The 12027-nt window shown below is 43.2% G+C and overlaps 1 protein-coding gene across 1 annotated transcript in view; it reads left to right on the forward strand.

Annotated features, from left to right (window-relative positions):
• LRRC1 (leucine rich repeat containing 1) overlaps positions 1 to 12027 on the forward strand; it is a 428784-nt gene that overhangs the window by 325066 nt on the left and 91691 nt on the right. The window lies entirely within an intron of this gene.

Genomic DNA, 12027 nt, shown 5'->3' on the forward strand with positions numbered 1-12027 from the left:
TTAATATTTAGCTTCTAAAATATCAAAGCAGTATACTGTATGTGACTTTCGGAATGTCCGTTGCATAGGATACTTATAGCGTGTGGACACCAGAGCATAACATGCAAGTTTTTTTTCTTGAACATCTCATTCCAAAACCAAGTATGGTAATGGTCACTCCTTTATTGCTTGAACAGTCTCCACTCTTCCAGGAAGGCTTTCTACTAAATTTTGTAAGGTGACTGCAGTTATTTTCATACAAGAGCAAATATTGAGGTTAGGCATGGATGTTAAGTGATAAGTCCTGGCTTGCAGACTGCATTCTAATTTATCCCAAAAGTGTTAAATTGGCCTCTGCAGGCGAGCCCAGTTCGTCCACACCAAACTCTGCAAACCATATTTTAAGATCTTCCTTTGAGCATGGGTGCATTGTCATGCTGAAAAGATAGTCATTAGAATGTCATTGTAACATTAAGAATTTCCTTGGCTGGAATGAAGTAAACCAGTCTAAAATATGTATAGCAGCCCCAGACCATTGTTTTTCCACTCTTTACATTTGGCATTGCATATTCAAACCCAAAGCGTTATCCTGGCCCACTTCAAACCAAGTCTCATCCGTCAGAATGCCATATGGTGAATTGTGATTAGTCACTCCAGAGAATGTATTTCCATTTTTCCAAAGTTCTATGTTGGTGGTCTTTACAACATTATAATAATGTTTGTCATTGTGTGCGGTTATCTGAAGCTTCTTTTGGCTGCTCAGCCAGGAAAACATATTCCATTAAAATCCCGACGAGTTCTTGTGCTGATGTTATTTCTATAGTCCGTTTGGATTTCAGTAGTTTGTGTTGCAACCCTGGAGATAAGATTTTTATGCACTACATACTTTGGGAACTCTGCATTCTCATTCTGTATGCTTTTGTGGCTGAAAAGCTGTTGCTCTTAAGCTGTGTACACACTAGACCAGTGGTTCCTAAACTTTCTTCAGTCAATGCGCTCTAGAGCATCAGCATTTTTTCGCAACACACCTAGGATAAAAGCATTTTATTGATACATTTTGAAAAAAATATTGCATCAAGTGAATTGTGCTGACCTGTCATCCTTAGGGTCAGTTATGTGGTGGACAGAGTTGTGCTTCTGATTGTCCACAAGACCATCAGAAGCTCTGACAGAGTGACCATCGGGTTCTTGGTCATCTCCCTGACTAGGGCCCTTCTCCCCCGATCGCTCAGTTTAGACGGCCGGCCAGATCTAGGAAGAGTCCTGGTGGTTCCAAACTTCTTCCTTTTACGGATGATGGAGGCCACTGTGCTCATTGGGACCTTCAAAGCAGCAGATATTTTTCTGTACCCTTCCCTAAATTTGTGCCTTGAGTCAATCCTGTCTCGGAGGTCTACAGACCATTCTTTTGACTTCATGCTTGGTTTGTGCTCAGACCTGCACTGTTAAGTGAGGGACCTTATAAAGACAGGTGTGTGCCTTTCCAAATCATGTCCAATCAATTGAATTTACCACAGGTGGATTCCAATTAAGCTGTAGGAATATCTCATGGATGATCAGTGTAAAACAGGATACACCTGTGCTCAATTTTGAGCTTTATGGTAAAGGCTGTGAATACTTATGTACATGTGATTTTATTTTTTTATTTTTAACAAATTTGCAAAAATGTAAAAAAAAATTATGGGGTATTGTGTGTAGAATTTTGAGGGAAGATATTAATTTATTCCAGTTTGGAATAAGGCTGTAACATAACAAAATGTGGAAAAAGTGAAGCGCTGTGAATACTTTCCAGATGCACTGTATGTGTTGAACTACATTCTGGAGGATTGGATGTGATGTTGACTATCTGTTCACTGGGAAGAGGAGTGACTGCTGGTGGACGTTTTTCTAACGTTAGAAATTTTTTATTATACCTTAGAGAATGAACACTTGATATATGTATCTTTTTGTGATTGGTGAAAATAACATTTATAGTGAGCTTATGTGGAGTGCAGGAAAAGCAGCTGGGCAGGCAGCCCAGATCCCTGTGTGCCACCCCGGGCTGAGGAGAGACAGGTTAGCCGCCTCCCCCTTAGGAGTTTTAGTGGCAGGGGTGGAGGTCAGTCAGTGTGGCCGCGGCAGCAGGACTGGAGACAGAGTGCTGCTGCCCCATATACGGACTCTAGTCACCAGTGTGCGGAGCAGCCAGGAAGGGGGACAGCAGTATACATAGTGGTGCCCGACCCCGGTAGATGAGCAATGACCGACTGTACAGGTACATGGAGCAAACAAAGTGTTAAGAAGGTAAGTCTGCGCTTAAGGTGTAAAGCAGCCCACAGCCAGTGGAAAAGGTAACACCAGGACCTTAGACATACAACTCATACAAAGAAATACCACTGTTTATATAGGCGCTTGGCAGTGTAACGGACAATTTCAATAGTTCCTTTGTTGTTCATAAATGTTTCCGTAAACAGAAATAAAATACAACAAATAATGCAGATGGTAATATTCAGATTTTATCATGCAAAGAGGCACTAATTCCAGACTCCTACCAGAAAAGGTGGTCTACTAAATGTAGACAAACAAGCGTGAGGGAGCGGGCCACTGCCAGTCACGTTCTTTTCATCATGATGGTGTCATACTCCATGAATTTATATAAAACAAAAATGGGAAACTCCACGTAGTGTAATACAGCTTTTTATTCCCATAAAATTCTAAAAACAATTTGATAAAAAACCACAGGGAGAATATAAGGTGGACTCTCACCAGAGATGATGGTCTACACACAGGCAGACTAAAATCGCATAAGTGTATATCACAGGCATCCCTGGACAGATGTTCCACACAACAGAGAGTCCAATAGATATTCTCCTTTCCTCCTGACCAACGCGTTTCGATACCACCCAGGGTATCTTTTTCAAGGTATAAGGAGGTCAGTTGCCAATACAGATATTTATACCCCTAACAATTGGGGGAGGGATTAGTATCCATAACCTAATGCCAGACATGGAATTCCTAACCAACTAAAAATCCTATACAGCGCATGCTAGGAGGTGATTCATCCAGTCCGTTTTTTCAAACAGATATGTCTCTTCAGCTGTCGTTGATTCTTAACTCCCGCTCGTGGTCACCGGAAGTCGCGGCTCCGTTTGTGTTCCACATCACGGCACTTCCGCTATCCTTTGCGTTCCAGCTGACGTCACTTCCGGTGACGTATTTCCTCCTTCCGCGCTGTTTGTTTATATTGTTGCGGCGGCCATCTTATTGGTTTGTAGTGGCCAATATCATATTTAGCAGCATCATCATAAAATTAAAATATATAAAAAGAGATAATATTAATACCTAGATACTCCTTTAAGCTAAAATGCATCAAAACATTATACATCCAATCTGATTAAAAATGAGTAGAATAAATGAAATAAATAAAATACAAGAAAAGGGGAACAGTCCATCAGAGAAACCACTTGATCTCAAAATCTTTGTTGAGGCCATTCGGTATTAAAGTTTTATAATTAAAAATCATTTCCATTTCATTGCGTGCTAATATTGACATCGATTCTTGATGTCTGATGTTTTTATTTACTTTTTTCAAACCATAAAAATTCAAAATATGTGTTGTATCGCACTGATGTACTTCTTTAAAATGGAGTGATAAAGCATGTGTTTCTATGCCTTTACGAATGTTTCGTAGGTGTTCGCCAATCCTGATTTTTAATGGACGGCTTGTTCTTCCAATATAGAATTTATTACACCTACATTCAATTCCATATATAACATTTGCTGAATGGCAGGTTATAAAATCTCTGATGGAGTGTTTCTTATTATTTATTATCATATCCACCTTTTTATTCCCAAAATTATTCGGGATAGTTCTACATCCTACACACATCCCACATCGATGAAAGCCTTCTGTCAATTTGGTACCTTTTTTAGGGGACCCTGGATGTAGACTTTTCACTAATTTATTCTTCAAGTTTGGGGCTCTTCTAAATATACATACTGGTTCTTTCGGTAGATCTTGTCCTATTACAGGATCTTGTCGTAATAGAGACCAATGTTTACTTAAGATCTTTTTAATCGATAAATGTTGAGATGAGAAATTAGTTGTGAAAGCCCACTTATAACTATCTTCATTATTCATTACTTTCCTTTTTCTATTTTTTTGAACAATATCTCCTCTTTTTAATCCCTTTACTTTAGTGAGGGCTTCAGAGACTTCTTCTTGTGCATACCCACTTGCTAAAAACTGGCTGCTCATCTCATCGGCTTGAGATATAAATACATTCTCCTCTGTGCAGTTTTTCTTCAATCTTTGAAATTGGCCATAAGGTATTGTCCTCAGCCAATTATCATGATGGCAGCTATGTCTTTCCAGATATGTTCTTGAATCTGTGGGTTTTACATAATTCTTGGTTTTGATCATCCCCTCCTCAATGTATATAGTTAAGTCCAAAAAGTTCACCTCTTGTGCACTAATATCAAAGGCAAGACCTATATTTCTATCATTATTATTGAGGAAGGTACAAAACATATCTAACGTCTCTCTATCTCCCCTCCAAATAAATAGGATATCATCAATATATCTATACCATGACACCAGGTTCGCCCCATATGGGTTGCTGGACCACACATACTTTTGTTCCCAGCAACCCATAAAGATGTTGGCATAACTTGGGGCGAACCTGGTGCCCATGGCTGTACCTCGTTTCTGTAAGAAGAATTGATCTTTAAAAATAAAGAAATTGTTATACAGAATGAAATTAATACCCTCTAAAAGGCATTCTTGTAGATCTTCAGTAAGAGAGGATACACTGAGGGCGTATTTCACTGCCTCTATACCATGGTTATGATCTATATTGGTGTACAGGGAATTGACGTCCGCCGTCACCAATATTAGATCTTCCTGCCACTGAATTCCTTCTAAGATACGTAATACATCTCCTGTATCTTTCAGATGAGATGGATTCCTGAGTACCAATGGTTGCAGATAATGATCTATTAGCTGCGACAAATTCGCAGTAATAGACCCAATTCCCGAGATTATAGGTCTTCCGGGGGGTTTATTCGCATCTTTATGGACCTTCGGGAGGACATAAATTGTCGGGATAACCGGTTCCTCTATTATTAGAAATTTACTTCCTTTCTCTGATAATACTCCCTTTTTATTAAACTTGTCCACAAATTCTTTAAATGATACCATTGTCTTTTTGGTGGGATCTCCTCTAAGTCTTCTATAGGTATTTTTATCCTCCAATTGCCGGTAAACTTCGGCTTCATAGTCTTTTCTATCTAGAAGGACAACACCTCCCCCCTTGTCTGACGGTTTAATAACAAGCTCTTTATTCATTGTTAAGCTCTTAATTGCATCTCTTTCTGTTTTTGATAGATTGGGTTTTATTTTTTCCATATGAAGTTTATCTATATCCTCCTTCACTAAAGCCCCAAATGATTCTATAAAGCATCCCTTTAAATAAGAGGGAAAAAAAGAGGACTTTGGTTTAAAGGGGGTTCTTTCTTCGATCAACTCAGGGGTATAAATATCTGTATTGGCAACTGACCTCCTTATACCTTGAAAAAGATACCCTGGGTGGTATCGAAACGCGTTGGTCAGGAGGAAAGGAGAATATCTATTGGACTCTCTGTTGTGTGGAACATCTGTCCAGGGACGCCTGTGATATACACTTATGCGATTTTAGTCTGCCTGTGTGTAGACCATCATCTCTGGTGAGAGTCCACCTTATATTCTCCCTGTGGTTTTTTATCAAATTGTTTTTAGAATTTTATGGGAATAAAAAGCTGTATTACACTACGTGGAGTTTCCCATTTTTGTTTTATATAAATTCATGGAGTATGACACCATCATGATGAAAAGAACGTGACCGGCAGTGGCCCGCTCCCTCACGCTTGTTTGTCTACATTTAGTAGACCACCTCTTCTGGTAGGAGTCTGGAATTAGTGCCTCTTTGCATGATAAAATCTGAATATTACCATCTGCACTATTTGTTGTATTTTATTTCTGTTTAAGGAAACATTTATGAACAACAAAGGAACTATTGAAATTGTCCGTTACACTGCCAAGCGCCTATATAAACAGTGGTATTTCTTTGTACAGGTACATGGCCGCCGGGGGGGATGGAGGAGAGTGCGGGCTGCTCGGCTTCGGGTCGGTGCCAGTTGCGATGTATCCATCCGGGGATGGGCTGTTACTATGGGGGCTGTTCTCTCCTCACTGCCCGCTCTGTGCCTGGTACCTGCCCCAGGAAAGAGTTTTTCTCTGGCTGGGTCCACAGGATTATCCACAGGATAACATTGGGATATTGTCGAGCGACAGCGAAAATGGCACCAACACGGTCACAAGCTTTCTGGCCTCCCAGGATGCATTGGGGCCTCCACTATATAGTCCCGCCCACTGACTCAGTCAGATCAGTTTTTTGCTTGGTGCGGCAGGAAGCCGCATGGTTACAGGGCTGCTGTGAAAGCAGCCTCAAGTTTTCATTACTTTATTTTTATAGACTTACTGTTTTGGTTTTTGAGCGACTTCTCTTAACAGCGTTTTAAACGCATATTAGAAAGAGTCGCTCCAACAACTCCCCACCGGGTCGCAACAGCGCTTACCTTCGCGGTACAGTGCTGTCTCGACGGGCGTCTGTGTCGGATGTTCTAGCAGGTCCAGCAGACGTTACCAGGCTGTGGCCGGAGCATGGGGAGACGGTGAGTCTATGGACTTCCTCTTACTGGAGGGGTCAGGACACGGCTACACTGATTTGGTGGAGACTGCAAACAGTGTGTTGATGCGCCGAACATCTCGAGTGTGACAGCGCTACGCTCCTAGGGATCATAGGCGCCAGGACTAGGTAGAGGCCGCGATCCTGGGAGTTTAAGTCAACAGGGGGTTTCAGACGCTCTCCTGGCCGTCCCTCCTCCGAGTTCATGGCCAGTTCCCGCGTGTCTCTCGTTTCATGAACTGAATGACCTCACTTCCGGCTCAGACGCTACCACGAGGGTACTCGTCGCAGCTTAGACGCTGCGGTTGTGTACACTGGATATAAACCCGCCCAGACCGAGTCGCAGGCCTTTAGCATCTGCATGCACGTGGAGTCGCTCAGCGTCCGTGTCCGTTATCGGTTGCCAAGAGCGGCAGTGTACACCAGTAGCGTCTGAATCCACTCAGCGTCTTACGAGCGTCTTTGCTTGGATATGGAAGTGTGGTGAGTCTCCCTGTATCCCGCTCTCTGGAGGCAGGGTATACAGTACTAAAAATTCCTTCTACTTCTTAGTGTGCATTGTTAATTTTTAGTACCTATTGCATATGAGACCTGTATATTACTGTGTTTTCTGCATGTTATGTTGAAAAAAGAACCAGTTAAACAGAAGTACAATTTTCCTACTTATGTATAAGTTATTATGGAGGTTGTATTCTCATATGACAATGTCTAATGCTTTAACATATGACTGACTGCTAGTATGCGTGCTGACTTTTCTCTGTAATGTCAGTCCTGTTCTGACCCTCAAATCAGGTGCACTGTGGTCAGATTGATTTCACCTCTATATACTGATTATAGGGTGTTTTTCAGTCACAAAATTGTGTAGTCAATATCAGAAAAAATGTCTGTGAGCGGCAAAAGTGATGAGGAGAATTTGTCAAGTACTCCCATAGCCCTAACATGCTTATCTTGTAAGTCAGGGGTAATTGATATGAATCAATTGGTCACTTATGAGGGTTTGTGTGCAAACTGTTTCGCTTTTCAGCGAAGTAAAAATCAGGAGTTAGTTCAACCTCCAGTAGAGCCACCATGGAATATGTTCGCAAAGACTCTGTCTTCAATAGCGGACAGGTTAGCTCCAGTAGCACCACCTCAGGGGTTAGGTTACACTATGAACCCATACATGCAGCTCCCTTCCTATGGTTTGGTTCCAGTAGCCTCTACAAGCAACCAAGGGGCAGGTAAGACTAAGACAGATACGTCTGTATGGCAGACTACACAAGATGATACATTGGATGATGATGCGGAAACAATAGATTCAACTCCGTATGATGATCAGTCGCAGAGCTTTAGTTCAGATGATGTAGCTGAACTCATTAATGCAGTAAAGGCTGTGCTTTCTCTGGAAGAACCAGCCAAGACAGCGTTAAAGGCAAAATCACCTGTATTCAAACGAACAAAGTCAGTGAAAGCTGAATTTCCAGCGTCAGAGGAGTTGACGGAAATGATAGATGAGTCTTGGGCAGCGCCCGGTAAAAAGTATAAGATTCCTAGGAGATGGGATTCTTATTATCCATTTCCTGCTGGAGATTGTTCGAAGAGAGAAGTTCCTCCAAAAGTAGATGCACATGTTCTGCGACTCGTGCATAAATCTGCTTTGCCACTGTCATCTACCTCTTTGAATGATGTCACAGACAGAAGGGTAGAGAGCCTATTGAAAAATATTTTTTCTCTTGTGGGTGCAGTGGTAAGACCTGCTATGGCTTCGGTCTGGGTAGCAAAGGCAATGGGCGAATGGATAGAGGAACTAGAGAATGACAACCCCTCTCCTACTAGGGAGCAAGAGGATCGTCTTTGCCGTTTAAGACAATCTGCCCAGTTTTTAGAAGAAGCAGCCATTGATGTAGGCACTGTTGCTTCTAAAGCTTCAGCCCTGGCAGTAGTCGCTCGCAGAGCAGTCTGGCTACGGACCTGGAAGGCAGATGCGGAGTCCAAGAAGGAATTGGAAGCATTGCCTTTCGTGGATAATATATTATTTGGAAAACCTTTATCGGATATCCTAGAGTCAGAGGCTGAATCGAAGAAGGTCAGATTTCCGGCTACCTATAACCCTAAGTCCAAGGGTTTAAAATTCCGCTCATTTCGCTGGCAAAGCAAAGCGAAAGGTAAAGAGGAGCCTAAACAACCCCAGTTTAAATCCAGGGGTAGGAAGCAGTGGGCTAGCAAAATGCCAGCTTCCAAACCTGAACAGAAACCCTGAGCCTGAAGAGACGGGCCTCCACCTGGAGGATTCCAGGGTTGGGGGCCGACTCTCTGGATGTACTGGATGCTTACCTACATGTGCCTATAGCACTATCACATCAGTGTTACCTCAGGTTTGCCATCCTCAAGGAACACTTCCAGTTCCAAGCTCTGCCCTTCGGGCTAGCTACAGCACCCAGGGTGTTTACCAAAATCATGGTGGTTATGGCAGCTTGTCTGCGCAAACAAGGGATAAGAATATTCCCATACCTAGACGACCTATTAATCTTAGCACAGTCGCAAGATTTACTGTTGAGCCATCTCCAACAGACGATAGTTTGTTTACAGAGACACGGGTGGCTCATAAATTGTGAGAAGTCGTCCCTGAATCCGTCACAGCGGATGTTTCATTTGGGAGCCATATTGGATTCAGACCTACAGAGAGTTCTCTTACCAGAGAAGAAAATAGTCAAGGTGCAGGTCATGGCTCAGGAAGCGTTGCAAGCCCAGACAATGTCAGTCCATGCAGCAATGCGACTGTTGGGTCTGATGGTATCAACGTTCGACATGGTGGAATATGCGCAATTCCACTCCAGACCGTTGCAGCATCTTATTTTGACCAAATGGAACGGAAATCATCAAACAATGAAGAAGCAGATGATAAAGATTCCAGTAAATGTAAAAAGGTCTCTAGCAGGAAACCGAATGGGCACTACACCCAGAAGTGTTTCAGACACTGGTGAACAGATGTGGTCTACCGGAGATAGACCTTATGGCGTCTCGTCTAAACAACAAAGTTCCGAGGTACGGATCAAGAACAAGGGACCCAGGAGCGATCCTGGTAGACGCACTGTCAGTAGAATGGAGGTTTCGGCTGGCATATCTGTTCCCTCCAATATCTCTGTTACCCAGAGTAGTGAGAAAGATAAAACAGGCAAAAGGAGCAATCATTCTAATAGCTCCAGCTTGGCCAAGAAGGCATTGGTACACAGATCTGTTGAGAATGTCCGTGGAAGCACGATACTGCTCCCTCAACGTCCAGATCTATTAATGCAGGGTCCTTGTGGTCACAGTCATCTGGATCGCCCGTCTTGGACGGCGTGGCTGTTGAAACCTCTATCTTAGAGGCTAAAGGATTTTCAAAGCAAGTAATCCAAACCATGCTTAGAGCAAGAAAGCCTTCTTCGGCACGTGTATATCATAGAATATGGCAAGCCTATAGTCATTGGTGTTCTGGAAAAAGTTACAATCCGAGATCTTTTAAAGTAGCTAGAATTTTGGATTTCCTGCCTTTGGATAAAGGGTTGAAGGTTGCTTCCTTGAGGGTGCAAGTCTCAGCGTTAACTGTATGGTTTCAGCAGAAGATTGCTGACCTACAGGATGTACGTACGTTTTTCCAAGGAGTAGTACATATTCAACCTCCATTTGTTCCTCCTGCAGCTCCCTGGGATTTGAATTTAGTTCTTAAATTTCTCCAGGGTCCTTTGTTTGAACCACTTGAGAGAGCAGATCTTAAGTGGTTAACGGTTAAAATTATTTTTTTACTGGCAATGGCATCAGCCAGAAGAGTGTCAGATTTAGGAGCATTATCATGTAAGTCTCCTTTCCTAAGTTTTTTTCCAGACAGAGCAGTTCTCAGAACGAGATCTAGTTATCTTCCAAAGGTGGTGTCAAAGTTTCACCTGAATGAAGAGATTGTAGTCCCAGCCTTTCAGGTATCGGGACTATCTGCGGGAGAAGCGTCGCTGGACGTGGTCCGGGCTTTAAAAATCTACATAGATCGTACTAGTGCCATCAGGAAAACAGATTCCCTCTTCATCCTCTACGGATTCCATAGGAGAGGTTGGCCTGCTAGTAAACAGACGCTGGCGAGATGGCTCCGAATGGTAATATCTGAAGCTTATTCTCATGCAGATCTCCCTATTCCGGCTAATGTCTCTGCACACTCTACACGTAAGGTAGGTCCTTCATGGGCAGCACAACAGGGTGCTTCAGCAGAACAGATATGTAAGGCAGCCACATGGTCTTCCATAAACACATTCATCAGACATTATGCCTTGGATACTTTTGCCTCTCATGACGCAGACTTCGGGCGAAAGGTCCTCCTGTGCAATCAGGAGCGTCCCCACCAGTAAAATGGCTTTGGGAATCCCAATGTTATCCTGTGGATAATCCTGTGGACCCAGCCAGAGAAATAAACGTTATGGTAAGAACTTACCGTTGATAACGTGATTTCTCTTATGTCTACAGGTATCCACAGGGATCCCACCCTGACGCATCTGATTTTAGGTTCTAGACAAACACTAAAAACCTCTTCCTTCTTGTATGGAAGGGTGTGCATGTGTGTTCTTATCGCCTGTACAGGTCTCTACCTAATGTTCCTGCCTAAAATCGCTGTGGAAAGAACGGATCTGACTGAGTCAGTGGGCGGGACTATAAAGTGGAGGCCCCAATGCATCCTGGGAGGCCAGAAAGCTCGTGACCGTGTTGGTGCCATTTTCGCTGTCGCTCGACAATATCCCAATGTTATCCTGTGGATACCTGTGTACATAAGAGAAATCACGTTATCAACGGTAAGTTCTTACCATAACGTTTATATTATTATAAGTGTCTGTGACGTGTTATTATAAGTGTCTGTGTGTATACTGTATGAGCTGATGATGGCATGTACCCAGTTGGGCAGGGGATCTGCTGAGATTTTGTGTGGTTATACAGATCACACTTTAGTTACACCACTAGTATGCATGACAATGACCTGTGTGTGTTTATGTACTTGGTACTGTGTGTGTCTGGTTATGTCTAAAATCAAGTGGGCTAAAGGACTTCTGACGTCAGGGGGAGGAGCCGCGTCACCAGGGGGAGAAACCATGCCCAAACAGGGTACCCGAAATGTACCCTCGCAGGTTCGCTTTGTTCACCACGCTTTGGGCACGGTGGCTGTCTCCGCTCTCCTCTGGGTTTCTAAAGGGAGTAGTTGGTGGCGTGGATAGTGACAGAACTGTCCCGCTGGCTAAGCTCCTCCCCCTGGTGACGTGGTTCCTCCCCACGACGGCAGAGGTCCTTTAGTCCACTTGATTCTAGCATCTACCGTGTGGGTCTGGGTATTTCCTCTGGAGTCCGGACC

Source organism: Pseudophryne corroboree, chromosome 4 (genome assembly GCF_028390025.1).
Source record: "Pseudophryne corroboree isolate aPseCor3 chromosome 4, aPseCor3.hap2, whole genome shotgun sequence".
Taxonomy (NCBI): domain Eukaryota; kingdom Metazoa; phylum Chordata; class Amphibia; order Anura; family Myobatrachidae; genus Pseudophryne; species Pseudophryne corroboree.